Here is a 14165-nt window from a genome sequence, read left to right as displayed (position 1 = left end):
CAAGAATGGAATCCACCTCTATCTCAGGAAGCTTCTCTAACCCTTGTGGAGACAAGGAAGAGACCAAAGTGTCCAAGAGTTATCTTCATGTAGTCATTCTTGTGTCTCCTGCTGGAAGCACCCTTACTTTTGGATATCAGACCACTAGGATAATACAGCACAAGGTTACAGGGATAAGTTCTCCATATTTTGCTAATCAGATCACTAGGGGTAAAAATGAGTGGTTCTGCTCCTATTTCTATCCCTTATGTACTGAATGGGTGAGTCCTGTTTATGGGAGAAACAACCCCATATATTGGACATTGATTTAAAGCAAATACAGCTAATGATGATGAACATTTCTTCGTGTGTCTGATAGCCATTTGTATGTCTTCATTGGAGAAGTGTCTGTTCATATCTTCTGCCCATTTTTTGATATAATTATCTGTTTTGTGTGTGTTGAGTTTGAGGAGTTCTTTATAGATCCTGGATATCAACCTTTTGTCTGTACTGTCATTTGCAAATATCTTCTCCCGTTCTGTGGGTTGCCTCTTTGTTTTCTTGACTGTTTCCTTTGCTGTGCAGAAGCTTTTGATTTTGATGAAGTCCCAAAAGTTCATTTTTACTTTTGTTTCCTTTGCCTTTGGAGACATATCTTTTTTTTAATTAAATTTATTTATTTTCAGCATAACAGTATTCATTATTTTTTCACCACACCCAGTGCTCCATGCAATCCGTGCCCTCTATAATACCCACCACCTGGTACCCCAACCTCCCACACCCCAGACACTTCAAACCCCTCAGACTGTTTTTCAGAGTCCATAGTCTCTCATGACTCACCTCCCCTTCCAATTTCCCCCAACTCTATCAGAGAAAGATAACTATCATATGATCTCCCTGATATGAGGAAGTGTATATGCAATGTGGGAGATTTGAGGGGTAGAAAAAGAATAAATGAAACAAGATGGGATTGGGAGGGAGACAAACCATAAGAGACTCTTACTGTCACAAAACAAACTGAGGGTGACCGGGGGAAGGGGGGTAGGGAGATAGTGGTGGGGTTATGGACATTGGGGAGGGTATGTGATATTATGAGTACTGTGAAGTGTGTAAACCTGGCGATTCACAAACCTGTACCCCTGGGACTAATAAGACATTATATGTTTATTAAACATTTTTAAAAATTAAAAAAAAAATAACAGTCCAAATCCTGGGGTGCCTGGGTAGGTCAGTAGATTAAGGGACTGCTTTTGGCTCAGGTCATAATCCCAGGGTTCTGGGATCAAGCCCTGCATCAATCTCCCTGCTGAATAGGGTATCTGGTCTTCCCTCTGCCTCTACTTCTCTCCTACCCCACCACACCTCTACTCATGCATTCTCTCTCTCTCTCTCTCTCAAATAAATAAATAAAATCTTTAGAAACAAAACAAAAAAACTCCAAATCTTAAAGGACCCATCTCAGTATGGACTTGCTCCCTTGCCCCTGAGGAGGATCTTCCCATGCTGACACTCAGGATTTTTTTTTAATCTGTTTTGTAGGATTGTTGTGGGGAAAACATATGAAGTTCCTTGCTCAGTGTCTAGAATATAGTAAACGCTCAATAAATGCTACCTATTACCAAGCATTATGCCCCCATTCTGTAGAGGAAACCGAGGACTCAGGGGGCAAACCCAGAGTTATGCCCAGAATTACAACCCAGGCTGTCCCACTTCCAAGCTCTCTCCACAACTGCCCCTCATGTGCTAGGTACTAATGAAAGCAAGGGAAGGAGTCAGGCTCCAGAGTCCCTGGGCCTGGCCAGCAAGGGGTGGAAAATAAGTATAGAAATGGAGGAAAGTTGAGAGGCATGGGTAATGAGGTTACACACACTTGGGTTTGGACAGGAGCCCAGGACTTAGGGGGAAATGGAGAGACCTGTGGCCCCATGGGTTGTGTAATGAATCTCCTGTCACAAGGTCGGCCACAGGAGGAGGGTGTAGGAATAATAAGGTAGATGGTGAGGAACAGGGCAGGAAGAAAAGCTGCCTTCCAAAGAACTCCTGACAAAAACATCTTGTTTTCCTTTCAGAGTTATGGGCTTGGAGTCAATTTGGGTAAAGAGAATCAGGAATAAATTGAAGCTGAGAGACTTACTTGTCCTTCTCAGATGTGCTTTCATATGCTCTCCATGAGCAGTCAGTGCCTATCCCTCTCCCTAGCACTCTTCACCTGGTGAATTCCTATTCACCCTTCAGGATCCCATTCTTGTTTTTAAATGTCTACTTCCTGGGTTGGCCCAGCCCCATTTATTCTTTCAGTAGAGGCCTTATCAGGTTTTCCTGTACTATGTTAGTTCTCCGCCTTTACCTCCCAGACTGTGAGCTCAGGAAACATTTGCTAAGTGTGTGAGTAAATGCGTGACCGAATGAGCATTCCTGGGAGGACCTTGGGAAAGGGATGATTATCCCCTTAGAGAAGGAGAACCTGAGGCTCAGAGAGTATGACTGGCCAGCTTCATATGTCAAGAGCGAGCCCTGCACTGCGCCTCCTGAGTGTGAGGCCGGGGCTCTGCCTGCAGGCACAGTCGGACCACATCACTGAATCGTGGAGTATGACAAGTGTGGAGAACAATGCAGAGGCAGCTGAGGCAAACAGTTTGGAAACCTTGACTCTAATCCCAGCTGACACTCTCAGTGGTGGTTTTCCTCTGGTCACAACACTTTAGTTCCCTATAAGAGTTTTCCTCTCAGAAATGGGATAATAATGAAACCAAACCCACTTCCTGAACACTTGGTAATCTGGACTGTGAAGTTTTTGCAGTCAGGATTCATGTTTGCTGGCAGCTGTGTCCCGCATATAGCAGTTACCTGGCACAGAGTAGGTGCCCATGAAATATTTGTTGAATAACAGGGAGAGGAGAAAGTGGGAATGTGCCCAGCCATTATCTCTGTCTGCTGAGAAAGCTTTCCTCCCACAGTTTCCCATTAACATCTTCACAGTTAATGAACTCTGGAAGTCCATCTAAGGCCTGCCCTCAACCTTCACCCTCCCGTATTTACTAGATACAAGTTAACAACTAACAAAGGAGCTGAAGGTGGCTTATATATTAACCATATGCTTTATAGATAAATAAGAAAGAATAGGAGTTATCCATTGATTTCAAATCTTTTAGATAAGCAAGGAGAGTAGGATATATAGTCAAGCAGTATAGAATTTATACTTGAACAAGCACATTTAAGGGGATTATCTTGATAACTGATTAACGGTAGGCTGTCTCTGAGGCAGGGGAGTAACATCCAAAAATGAAGCAGGCAGCGTTCCACACTGAGAGGGGCCAGGCATTCCCGGCTGCTTGGCTTCCAATACATAAATCATCCTCTCCCCCAGAGACCTGTTGCTAATGCATGTTCTTCTTAAGGTAACATTGAAGCATGCTTGCCAGGCTAGTTCAATTTCTCATGGGTTATATTTTACACACTACTTTGTTTTGAGAGACGGTTACACTGCACCTTAAGGATGATGGCTGTTCCTTCCTGAGTCTTCCCCCTCCTAGCTGAGGAGCCCCAGCTCCTCTCTCAGAACACCCCTCCTGATCCTTCCCTGTCCTGGCCACTCATTCCCATCCTCGAAGCCTAGCCTTGAGCTGCTTGGGAACACAGACAGCAGAGGGGTTCACAGCTTATGGAGACCATAGACAGGAATCAGGCGTCAGGTCCCTGGAAAATAGGCTCACCTGCCAGATTGGGGTGTCATGTCTGGTGCAAGGAACCAACCAGCTTGGTTTGCCTGAGACTATGAGATGTTCCAGACTGGTGATTTCAGTGTTAAAACCCTGACAAGTTACTGGCACTCATGAGAGAGAAGTTTTCCAGGATGGGGCAAATAAAGAGTATTGACATTGAGTTGCACCATTAAAAGAATCTGTTTACCTCCTAATTCTCCTTCCCCAACCACAGTACTGTGGGTTCCTTGGGCTAAGGATGTCACCCCCTTCCAGTACCCAGTTACCAGCACAGAGCTGACCCCAAGAGATGCCTGGACAGGTTATGGAATGACAGAGGAAGGAGCAGCTTGCAGCTAGATGGAGATGGTACTTACTCTCCAGCTCTGTCAGTACTGGTCCTTCAGCAGGGGAATCAGTAAGTGGGGGCATGTGAGGAAGGGCTGTCTTGTGTTGTGTGGATTGAACAAGCCTAGCCCGGGGATGTTGCTGAGGAGGCCAAGCAATTTCAGCTAAATGGAACCAAAGACAGAAACTTCACATCAGCCACAGGGAGATAGTCAGAGGCCAGTTTCTTCATGAAAATTGTTGCACTAATGACTTCCAGATAGTCCGTTTGGAGAAATTGAGACCTTTCGTTAGATGCAGTTGTCACCTTTCTGAGCTAGGATTTGACCTAAGCAACCACTAAAATTTCCTCCACTGACTCCCATTACATGAATGGTATGGATACTGTAAGCACACGAGTTCTACTTCCATAACTGCTATTACCCCCAAGGCCCAATCAGCTCTCAGCTTCTGCTGGCCTAATATATTGCAGACCAGATTTTTCTTCCTCCTACAAATCTGAGACTTCATTTATTCAGTACCTCTGTTATTGGCTAAGTCAGGAATTAGATTGCCATGTGCAGTAGGTTAAAGTTAGTCTTTCAGGCCAGGTGACAATTGACAAGTTAGACAGGGAAGCATATGGGCTCTGAGCCAAGCTACCTGGATTCTACCCTAGTTCTGCCACATACTTCAAATACTTGCTCTATCCCTCTGTTTCCTCATCTGTGAAATGGGGATCATGATGATGATGATCATGATCATGAGTATAGTCCTGTGTGAGTTATACTAATCTCTGAATGTCACCTGGCACAGACATAAGGTCACAATTACACTCTAATTATAAAAATTGAAGATAATGGTAATGTCTATGAATGACTAGCATGTTTTTAGGTTACCAAACCTGCTGCACTAAATAGGGCTGAAATCAGTCAGGAACCATGAAAGGGGAACTCCTGTATGGGAATCCATGACCCAACAGCCTCATCTTTTCCCAGATTCTCCCTCCTGTCTTGGAGACCACAGGCCAGCACAGCCCACAGCACCTGATAATTGATTGCCTGTGCTGACCCTTTATTTTCCAACCACTGTCTTGGTATCTCACTTGGGGACATTTTTGTGACCCCAGTTCCTAAGAGGGGCCAGGTGAAACAGCTGCCATGGAGCACTGCCTGTGTGAGTGTACGCAGCCTGAAAGCCAGTAGACACTGAGTATCAGTCTACAGAGTTACTGCCACTGCCACTATGGGCACCATGTCCTCTCTGATAGTCTCAGCTGGCCCTGACCACATCTTCTCAGGAAGAGATGGCTGTCCCAAGCGGTTGTCTGGAAACCTAACAAACCAGTGGGTGTCAGAGTGACCCAGGGAGAGAAAGAACCAGGCAGAACACTATCTAGCTTTTTGGGGTCCCCAGAGGATCTACTGACAACCCAGGAGCGGGAGTTTCTGGAAGCCAACTGGCTTGGAGAGCAAGCAATCGGAAAGGAGGCAGGCAGCTGTGCTGAAACAGGATTCCCCAGGAGCCCCTGCTGCACTGGTTTGAGCGACCCTGGAGGATGAGGTAACATAACTTCATGGTAAGAGGCTCCCACCATGCAGTCCCTGCACTGGATCCAAGCAGAAGGGTGGTCGCAGCAATGGACATGACCTGGGAGCACAGAGAAGCCTCTTTGTTTAAGTCATTGGACAACACATCTCAGTATAGGGCATGATTGACTTCCCCACCTCTACTCCCACTAGAACATAAGTTCCATAAATCTGGAATCCCTATCAGAGCCTTGCTCATCAGAAACATTTCCAAACTCCTAATCACTGCCGATAACCAGAACTATCTTCATGTGGGCATCCTACCCTCCACCTCCTCTCTAAGCACTGGACCTAAAGAGGAAGCAAGGTTTTTTTGATTTGTCTTTCCCTTGGTGACAGCTCCAAAATGGTCAGGAGCTACAAGAGCTTCAGAAAGGGCAGAGAAATATCCATGCACCAGTCCTCGCTGACTATGGGGGAGCAGGGTTAGCCTCATACTCTATGACCCAGACTATATGAAGGTGATCCTGGGGCGATCGGGTGAGTGCAAACCCACTTGTCTGTTGGAGGAGTTCTTCCCTCTTGGATACATTCCTGGGGACTGTGACATTTCAGGAGAGACTGCTGGCTCAGTCATAAATATCTACTGACACCTCTACTCTAACTGCCATTTTTCCAGCCCAAGAGCCAGCAGAAACCCAAATACAGTTACTCTATTTGAAAGGTTAAATACCTGTAAGGAATTGCCTTTTCGCTTTCTCCTTCCTTGTATCCTTCATTCTTCCTTCCTTCTTTCTTTCTTTTTTTTTTTTTTGCCTTTTTATTTTTATTTTTTAATTTTTTATTTTTTATAAACATATATTTTTATCCCCAGGGGTACAGGTCTGTGAATCACCAGGTTTACACACTTCACAGCACTCACCAAATCACATACCCTCCCCAATGTCCTTCCTTCTTTCTATTCCTTCCTTTCTTTCTCTCTTTCTTTCTTTGTTTCTACTTCCTTCCTTCTTTCTTCTTTCCTTCCTTCCTTTATTCCTTCCTTTCCTCTCTTTCCTCCTTTCTTTCTTTCTTTCTTAATTTCCTTCCTTCCTTTACTCACACCTTCCTGTTCTCCTTCCTTCCCTCTCTCCTCTTTCTTCCTTCCCTCTTTTCCACTTTTCATTCTTTCCACCTTTTATTCCTTCCTTCTTTCTTTCTAACGTTCTTCACCACAATGGTGTGATCCCAGAACTCAAGACAATTTCTTATTCATGATGGCTTGCGTGGAACCCCAATTTGTTGCCTGTGCTGGCACGTGGAATGACTGAGCCACCACAGAAAATCAAAAACAAAAACAAAAAAAAGTAAGAATACAAACAAACAAACAAACAAACAAAGAACACTGGTCAAGCTACTGTCTTCTCACTAGCACTGAGGACAGAAGCTATATTTCTTACTGATGCAACTTCCAACTCAACAGGCCTCTGTGGTGGGACACTCAGTCTTCCTTCCCGAGCCCACAGTAACTATCAGGAAAGACAAAGAGTCCTGGTTGGAAGGCAAGTAGAAGGTGGATTGACACAAACTACCAGCTGACAATCATCAGGAAGAGATGGGGGACAATGGTCTAGACCTGGGGCAGCCTGTCTTCGTTGGTCACCTCCAGTTTCTTGTAATGCCTTTCTTATTTTCAGACCCAAAGTCTGATGGTTCTTACAGATTCATGGCTCCCTGGATAGGTAAGTATATTTAACAAGAACTATGGTTCACCTTCTGCTTAGGTTGCCAACAAATATCCATTTGGCCCAGACAAATATGAGGTGACCAGCACCACAGTCACTCCACTCAATCTGAATTGAGCTTCCTCTCTCTTCTTCAGATAAAAACCTCACCCCTTCCTAATGGTAGGGAAGCCCTCCTGCAGCTCAGTTTCTCCCACTTCACTTCTCAGTCTCCATAATGATCTCAGACTAACTTTTCATTGAAGTCCTTCATTAACCAGTGCTGCTCTGATTCAACCTCAATCTCACAGCTGTGCACCAGGGTTTAGGAAGTCCCCTTCCTGACATGCACTGTCCTTTCCTGCCTTGTCCAGGATGCCCTTCTTCTGACACCCTGGGTTCCTCCCCAGTTGTCCCCAGTCAACTCTTGAGAGGTTCCTTCCCCACACACACACCCATTGTGGTCCAGGGTATGGTTTGCTCCTGTTGAATGGAAAGACGTGGTTCCAGCACCGGAGAATGCTAACCCCAGCCTTCCACTATGACATCCTGAAGCCCTATGTGGGGCTCATGGCCGACTCTGTCCAAGTGATGCTGGTAAGTTCAACCGCTGCTCACTTGCACACTCACACCCCCAGTACAGTTCACAAAGTCCACTCTCAGACAGCTGTGTCTCTCAGACATCCATTAGACATGGCCCCCAGAATCACAACTTATATCATACTATGAGACAGGGCCCCCTGGGGATGGATGGAACAAAAAAGTATCTGGGCACCTGTTTACATCCACCCTTTGCTCACTGCCCACAGGAGAGACAGTCATGGTGGATAAAGTGTCTCTTCTTGTCCCTGTTCCAGGTCTTTGACTTGGACAGGAAGAGTAGCCAATGCCCCTAGACAACAGGACAAACTGCCCCTGGCTGGCCTGAACAGTAGCAGCTTCAGTGGCATGGTGTACAATTCATGATGTCACTCAAGTGGGCTCTGGGCTAGGGCTGAAGGCTTCTGATGGATTTTAGCCATTCCGTGCAGTGAAATGGAGACCAAGTCTCTACCCTCCAGGGCTGGGTCTTGCCATAACATCACCTCTGAGCCTGACCCTATTTCTCACTCACTACTCAGCTGACATTTGTTGAGTGAGAGGAACTGAAGTCCCTGATATCCCTTCTTTAGAAACTCCAGTCTTACCCCCTTGATCTTTCCTTTGCCTTGACTCTTGCTCCCTAAATTGGGACTTCACCTGTTTTTCATGTGTACATCAACCTTAAGACACAAAATGTTGCCCCTTAGTCCCCAGAGGAACAATGTTTTCTGATCTCCTAAAACGTGGTTACCACTAAACTTCTTCCTAAGTCAGATGGTAAGAGATCATGATTAATTAAATAACAATTAACTAACTTTTTCAGACTACATTCTGAGAAAATACTCACTGGATTACAAACAAATGGCTATATGGTCGTACACTGATGAAACACAACTGCTTTAGAAAGTGAGGGCATCTCATCAGAATATCTGGAGAGGCAGAGAGAGAGTCCAGCCTTGTCACTATGGGCCTTCTGGAGGAGTAGAGAAAGATATATATGTCCCTCTACCACAGGACAAATGGGAGGAACTCCTCGGCCAGAACTCATTCTGGAGATCTTTGGATACATTTCCTTGATGACTTTGGACACCCTTATGAAGTGTGCCTTCAGCTACCAGGGCAACCAACAGGCAGATAGGTCAATGAAATCCTTAGCTGCAGGGTCTTATTTCTTACCAACTGGGATGGACTATCTGAAAGGCAGTTAGCACAGCTTGGATGTTTACCAGCCAAAAAAGTCACATTCTGCCGAGAGCCCCTGGCCACAGTCAGATTCAGCCTGCACCAAGCCTTCATTAGGCACAGACCTTGCTCTCTGCCACAGGAAGAAACCTGGATGCCAAAGTCCCTCATAAAGGGCTGAGGGTCTCAAATATGTAAGAATGACATGACAAACACCTAGGGTCTCCTGTCCCATTGATTGAGGAATGCTCCATACACAGGCCCACCACACTCCAGGTCACATGCCTCCCTCCATCCAGTCCATTCTGCATCCTCCCCTTTCAGGAACTCCCAGTCCTACCTTCAAGCCGTTTGGGATCTGAACAACCTGGTGTTTTCTCGGATGATGAATGTTTTCTACTGGAAAGACATCATCTACAGACTGACCCTTGAAGGCCACTGGAATCACCAGGCCTGTCAGCTTGCCCATCAACACACAGGTTGTATCTGCCCTCTGGGAAGCTCCCCTCCTTCATCAGGCACATCCCAAAGGGACTGGCCCCTTACCCTCAGGCTGAGTCCTGTCCCTGGCTGCCCTTCCAGGACCTGGGAAACACCCAACCGGGTACTCCTCTGGTGCAGGTGTTAGGGTACCAGGTGCTATGCAAGCAGCTACATGTGTCACCCCATGGGTGAAGACTGAATGAGAGCCCCTACCTGCATTCAAGCAGAGCCTCCTTGGGCTCTGCTGTTGAGGGAGTGATGACCTGCAAGCACCTGGTGCTAGAGCTCCCTCCCCAACAAAAACACCCACTCCCACACTCCTCCTGATCCACCTGGCACTCTGAATGGGGCTACTGTGAGTGTCTGTGTCTGGGCACTCAGAGCATTCAGCTCTGCTTGGGAACACTGTTCTGGACAGACCGAGTGATCAAGCTGAGGAAGGCTCAGCTGCATGAGGAGGGAAACCTGGAGAAGGTTAGGAGCAAGAGGCACTTGGACTTCCTGGACATCCTCCTCTTTGCCCAAGTGAGTGTGGCAGGGAAGGCCTGAGGCTTTGCTTACAAGTGTGGAGGAGGGACTCAAACCCTGTCCTCACTCCGTGTCTTCCCAGGTGGAGAATGGGACCAGCTTTTCCAACAAGGACCTCCGTGCGGAAGTGGACACCTTCATGTTTGAGGGCCATGACACCACAGCCAGTGGCATCTCCTGGATCCTCTATGCTTTGGCCACACACACAGAGCATCAGCAGAAATGCCAGGAGGAGATCCAGAGCCTCCTGGGGGACGGTGCCTCCATTACCTGGTGAGTGCTCATGAGACGGGAGGCGCAACCCTTCAAGTAGAGAATTCCCTGGCTGCCAGGGCTTTGCCCGCCCTTCAGGATAGTTTTGTTTAGGGACCACCTGGACCAGATGCCCTACACCACCATGTGCGACTCTATCCAGGTGTTTGCAGAGAGCTCAGCAAGCCCATCAGCTTCCCTGACGGACGCTCCTTACCCAAAGGTGTGAACTTCCCCAATCTCCCTCCATAAACACTCGACAGGAACATGTGCGAGAAATCCACATGTTCTGGGCAGTTGGTGCATGTCTTTCAGAGACATTTCTCCCTCAAGAAAACCAATATTTCCTTTGTTTGTCAGATGAGGTATATGGTATGCTTCCCACAGTGTTTAATCCAAGAAATAAATACATGTCAGCCCCTGAATGCAGCTTTGGGTTTTGCTTTAATATTCTCATTCTTTTTTTTTTTAAGATTTTATTTTTTTATTTGACAGAGAGAAATCACAAGTAGATGGAGAGGCAGGCAGAGAGAGAGAGAGGGAAGCAGGCTCCCTGCTGAGCAGAGAGCCCGATGCGGAACTCGATCCCAGGACCCTGAGATCATGACCTGAGCCGAAGGCAGCGACTTAACCCACTGAGCCACCCAGGCCCCCAATATTCTCATTCTTTGATATATGAGTGTCTGAGAGACCATCAGACAGAGCAGGGGGATAGGAGGTCTTTCCTTATAGGGTCTAGGCTAATGAGAAACATCAGAGAATTCACCATCATGGCTCAGATGGTCCAGTCTCCAGGGAGGCTTCAGGATGATGGCAGAGAATAGCTGATTACCAGATCTGAGATCCCTGTCGTCCTGCCACATCCTAGCTGGGCGCTCAGAGCAAGGTGCTCAGCCTCTCTGAGGCTCAGGAGCTTCATGGGAACAAAAGAGTTCTGAGCCTTCACTGGAGGGTTGTTGTGAGGATGGAAAAACTGATGTATATTCCCCAAGGGCTCATGGATGGTACTTGATGTGAGTTGTCCCGTGAGTTGCTCCAAAATGTAAGCTTCCAGTTCTTCCCTGCTTTGGCCTGGTCTTGGTTAATCTACTAACCTGTGCACACATGTGTACCTGTTATGCTATATCTGCCCCACCTCTTCTGCAATACTGTCATTCCATTCACAGTGATGAGAAAGGCTCTCACGGTTGGCTGCAAGCTGTATGTGGGTGCACCTTGGCCCCACTAGCATGTATGTCCAGCCTTCTCTATTCTGCCCCACAGGATTCTTAGTGACGCTCTCCTTTTATGCCCTTCACCACAACCCAAAGGTGTGGCCAAACCCAGAGGTATGATGACCTTGGGAGGAGGAGGTGGGATGACCTCTCCAGGTCATCCCCTCCAGGTCAAACCCTCTTCCTGGCCCACCTCTGGGTGTGCTGTCCCTTGGATGATTGGAAGGAAGGGCTTGAACACACCTGTCCTGGCCCTGGTGATCCCTCTGCAGGTGTTTGACCCTTCCCGGTTTGCACTGGGTTCCTCTCAACACAGCCATGCTTTCCTGCCCTTCTCAGGAGGATGGAGGTGAGGCACTTGTACCAGAATGGGAGGAGGCAGGGGCTATTTGGGGAGTACATACTTGATGTTTGTGACTTGCTACATTTATGTGGGTTTCTGTAGATATGTCCTGGCATGTTGGAGTGCTGGGAAAGAGGTATGTGTCTCTATGCAAAGAAAGTTGGTAATCACTGAATGCCATGGAGACTTTGACCCATTACTCTTACACAATCTCCATCCACAATTCAGTATCAGTGGGTGTTCCATAGCTCAGGGTATTCTTGTGAGTTCTTCATTTTGTGAGTCTAACTTTACAGAATTAGATTTTCTCACATGTAATTTTCAAGTGTTGTCTAAGTCAAAGACAGGATGGACTCAAAAATTGTCGTTGCACACAATCTCAAACCAGCCTTTTTTACTCAACTCCCCATTCTGCCTCCACACGGCACCATTGACTACATTCCATGGGTTTCCGTACTCAGCTTCCTGCATGCCTCAAATATTTCAGCCATACACAGAAAAGTTTCCTACAGTCTCTTAGGGGCTTCATAAAGAACTTGACTTATCTGTGTTATTATTTTCACCAACCAAATGAATTATTGACTCTATGGTACTGGTCATGTACACTTGACAATTTTCCCAGGTGTCCAAACACTACATATGATCTGGGCTCTATATACCTTAATATGACACTTAGAGTCCAGACATCCAAATGGGCAAATATATAAAAATGAGGACATTAAATTGCATTTGGGAGAAAATCCAATCTGTTGTATATATATGACACTTGGCATTTGAACGTTACCTGGTGTGTAAAATGTAAAGCACATGTGAAGTAGCTGTTCAGTAGGATAACTATTGTCCAGCGTGGCTGCTGTGAAATCCTCCAGTGCTGCTGAGAGTGTCCTATAAATAGTAACTGCAGGAAATGTTGTAAGCAGTTACTAGAAAACCATTTTTTTTTCCAAATTCAGAAATCTGACAATCCTTCACATACAGAGTGAATGAACCCAATTTCACACAACATCTTTAAGCAAATTGTGCTTCCAGATACTGGCTCCAGGATTTGCTTCTCCCTGGGATTGAGTCCGTCCTCCTAGACATTGGTGCAAGTCATGTGGCTGCCAGTAGAAACAGGAGAGGGCTAAACAGCTCAGTTCCTAGCTCAGAATTAATGGTTACTCATATTTTATTCCATTCAGGGTGGGATTCTTTTTCAGTTCAAGAGACATCATTCAGTTATAATACTGTCTATCAAGCCTGTCTCTGTGTGCCAAGTCCTCTGCTATGAGATGGCTTAGTGCCCTTGGCTCCAGGAGTTCACAGTCAAGAAACAAATGCCTCCACTTGAAAGAGACCTTCCTTCTTTCCTTCCTTCCTTCTTTCCTTTCTTCCTTTCTTTCATTCATTTCCTAATTGACCCCTCTGTAGGAAGCTCCATTTTCCTGGCACTGTCCTACTCTGGAAAGTGATATGTCCTTGAGTAAAGTATTAGGGTGATGTACAGGAATGAAGAGGCACAGTGAGCAGGGGTGGGAGTGAAGGCAAGCTGGCATTGCCCTTAGCCTTGAGCATGTGGCAGGCAGAGGTGGAGGGAGGGCATTCTCTGGGATCTCCTCAGCAGGAGCTGAGCTGGGAGGAGGGGAGTTGAACAGGTGACAAGTGAGCCAACAACCTAGAGAGGACTTTGATATCAGCTGAGGCATGTGGATATGTTGTACCTATGATGGAGGGCATAGGAGGCTCAGAGCTGGGCCAGGGCATCAGAAGAGGGAATGGAGGCAGGAGACAGAAAAGTCTATGTGGGGAGGTTGAGGAAGGGCAGCAGAGACATTTCTGCAGTAGAATTGGAAAGCTACAGCAGCTTGTTGACTGAGGGACCGAGGAAGATGGTGCAGCAGGACGAGTGTCACTAAGGCTCTGCCCCTGCAGAAGCTTCCCTTGTCGCCATTCTGAGTTCCTTACCCAACTCCCTTGTCCTTTCTCTGAGGATCTGGACCCCTGTGTACTCCAGATGGCTAGGGCCTGAAGGATGGCCCTGTGGTGCCCTATCCTGCTCTTCACATTGTGAAACCTGAAATGGCATGAGCAGAGAGTGAACAACTTAATAATTAACTGTCTTACTGATCACTTGACTTGGTTCAAGGTGCTGACCTTCTTGTAACGGGATTTCAGGCCTGCTGAGAGCACAGATAGGAATAGGAGCTAATCCTGGAAGAGTGTAGGTTTTGTCAAAGGTCAAGGGAAGAGAGTGAAACAAGCAAGGCTAGGTAGGCATAAAGATGTGTGTGTGTCTTGAGGAAAATGGATCCAGGCTGGGCCCATGCAGGAGGACCCCGAATGTGCTGTTCCTGGCAGGAGGT

At 46.7% G+C, this 14165-nt stretch overlaps 1 pseudogene; it reads left to right on the top strand.

The window, feature by feature from the left end:
* Positions 1–6903: 6903 nt before the first annotated feature.
* LOC131810437 (cytochrome P450 4A11-like) lies at positions 6904–12084 on the top strand (annotated as a pseudogene).
* The last annotated feature ends 2081 nt before the right edge of the window (positions 12085–14165 follow it).

The sequence above is a fragment of the Mustela lutreola genome, chromosome 10 (assembly GCF_030435805.1).
Source record: "Mustela lutreola isolate mMusLut2 chromosome 10, mMusLut2.pri, whole genome shotgun sequence".
NCBI lineage: Eukaryota > Metazoa > Chordata > Mammalia > Carnivora > Mustelidae > Mustela > Mustela lutreola.
Note: the sequence above shows the minus strand (reverse complement) of the source record. Positions and strands in the feature narration are given on the sequence as shown.